Source organism: Leucopleurus acutus (genome assembly GCF_964270905.1).
Source record: "Leucopleurus acutus genome assembly, chromosome: 5".
NCBI lineage: Eukaryota > Metazoa > Chordata > Mammalia > Artiodactyla > Delphinidae > Leucopleurus > Leucopleurus acutus.
In genome coordinates, this window is record NC_139147.1 from 96,912,560 (window position 1) to 96,914,865 (window position 2,306).

Below are 2,306 nucleotides of genomic sequence, written 5' to 3' on the forward strand. Positions count from 1 at the left end.
AATTAAAAATATTATTTATTTATTTATTTTTGGCTGTGTTGGGTCTTTGTTGCTGTGTGTGGGCTTTCTCTAGTTGCTGTTCGTAGAGGCTACTCTTTGTTGCAGTGTGCGGGCTTCTCATTGTGGTGGCTTCTCTTGTTGCGGAGCACAGGGTCTAGGCGTGAGGGCTTCAGTAGTTGTAGCACACGGGCTCAGTAGTTGTGGCTTGCGGGCTTTAGAGCGGAGGCTCAGTAGTTGTGGTGCACGGGCTTAGTTGCTCCGTGGCATGTGGGATCTTCCCGGACCAGGGCTTGAACCCATGTCCCCTGCATTGGCAGGCGGATTCTTAACCACTGTGCTGCCAGGGAAGCCCCTGTATATATTATCTTTAATCTTTGCAATAATTTTGTAAGATATACATAATTATCCCCGTCATACAGAGGAGAAAATGGGGACTCAGAGACATTCAGTAACTTACCTAATGTTACAGAGCTGGTAAAGGTAGGACTGGGATTTGAACCTCCAAAGGTTTGATTCTTAAGGTCTTGGAACTCTATTTTGCTCTCCCAGAGTTTGTCTAACTTATAACAGCCCCCAAATTTGAATACTGCCATCTTTTCCTAACATTGGTAACCATGGCTTCCAAAAAAGTTCCAGGACCTTTGGTGGTATTTGTCTTTTTTGCAGACCCTGAAAAGGGCTCACTTAATTTTATTTTACAAAATCTAGCTTTTAAACATCTTAAACATCTCAGTCTTCAGCTACTGACCACTTAGAATGTGGAGATTTCCAGGCTTCAGGACCAACTCTCTTAGTCACAAAATTAGACTATGAAGATGTCACACAGTCTTCTGAATTCCTTTTCTCCCAGATTAAGAACCTTTTCTCTAGAGAATTCTATAGAAGAGAAAACTAGAACTCGAGTGTTTATACAAAGAGCTTCAAATTTGGCTAAATTCTTGGTTCAGGATATCGGATGTGTGAGTTCAAGCACCTTCCAGAGAGAGACAACAACAGACTAAGTGCCTAGTGATGTAAAGCATTGTGCTGGTCTATGGAAGGGGGAATTTAGAGAAAGAGGTTAACAGTTGCTTCAGCTTTACAGTTCACAAAACATTTTTATACACTAATCCCAAGGGTAAAGGAATGACTCCATGCTGTAGTGAGAAAACAAAGCTTAGAGAATATAGGCATGGTCTCCTTCAAGAAGCCTACAGCTGAGAGGGGAAGGAAGACGTGTAAACAAAGAACTCTAATCTAAGGAGGGAGAAATACATGTCATACACTTGACAGCAAAATACAGGGGGTTGAGAGGGAATTGGAGGGGGCTGTCAATCAGACCAAGGTCCGGGACGGCCTCACTGGTGGCAGACGGGGGCCAGAGGAGTTGTAGCTTTTAACGGGATAGGTTCATTCACTCCCCGCTTTCCCGTGACCAAGGCAGAAAGCAGGATTTAAAATGAGGTTATCATGGAGGTGTCATGTTCCAAGACCAGAGAAAGAAAACCCGGCCAGGCACATTCTACAGCAGTGCTTCTCCAACTTCAATGTTCAAGCGAACCACCTGTTGAGATGCTGATTTTGATTTAGTCAGTCTGGGTTGGCACATGAGATTCTTTTTGTTCTCCTGAAGTCCAGGTCATGCTTGATGTGGCTGGTCGCGGGCCACACTTGGAGGAGAATCCACTTCACCTGGGAGCGTGTTAGGAATGCAGACTGCTTAGGTCTCACTCTAGACTTACTGAATCAGAATCCGCTTTTAAACAAGATCCCCGGGGGGTTACATGCACATTTAACTTCGAGGAGCACTTCTCTGGCATAGTCTTTGTTCAGTAGAAGGGACCCAAGGACGTCCGGACGTTTCCGGGCATCGCACACCCGCACTCCGTTTTCTCTCTGGAGCTCCTGTTCCCACCGACAGAGATTCGTGCCCCCCGAAGCTACTCCTCCGGATGCTAAACCAGTAGCAGCTCCAGGATTTGATCGCCTCGTCATCCTCCTTGCTGGGTTTCTTTCCACCTCAACACACGCTTCCCCGGGGCGCTCCAGCTGTTTCCCACCCCCACGCCCTGGCGGCTACTGTGCACAGCTGGAGACCTACGCCGCGGGCGCACCCGGAGCTGCGGCGGCCGGGGAAGCCAGGCGGGGGCGCCGCAGACTAAGGCTGTGCGGGACGAGGCCTTTCCGAGCCCGAGAGGGCGGCGGGAGCGACGGGCGGGGGAGCGCGAGCTCCGCATCTGGTGCCAACCAGCGCGGCCCTGGCGCGGCCACACATTCCCACACCGCGGGAGCTGCGGCTCGCTACCTGGGAGGTGGCGCGCATCACC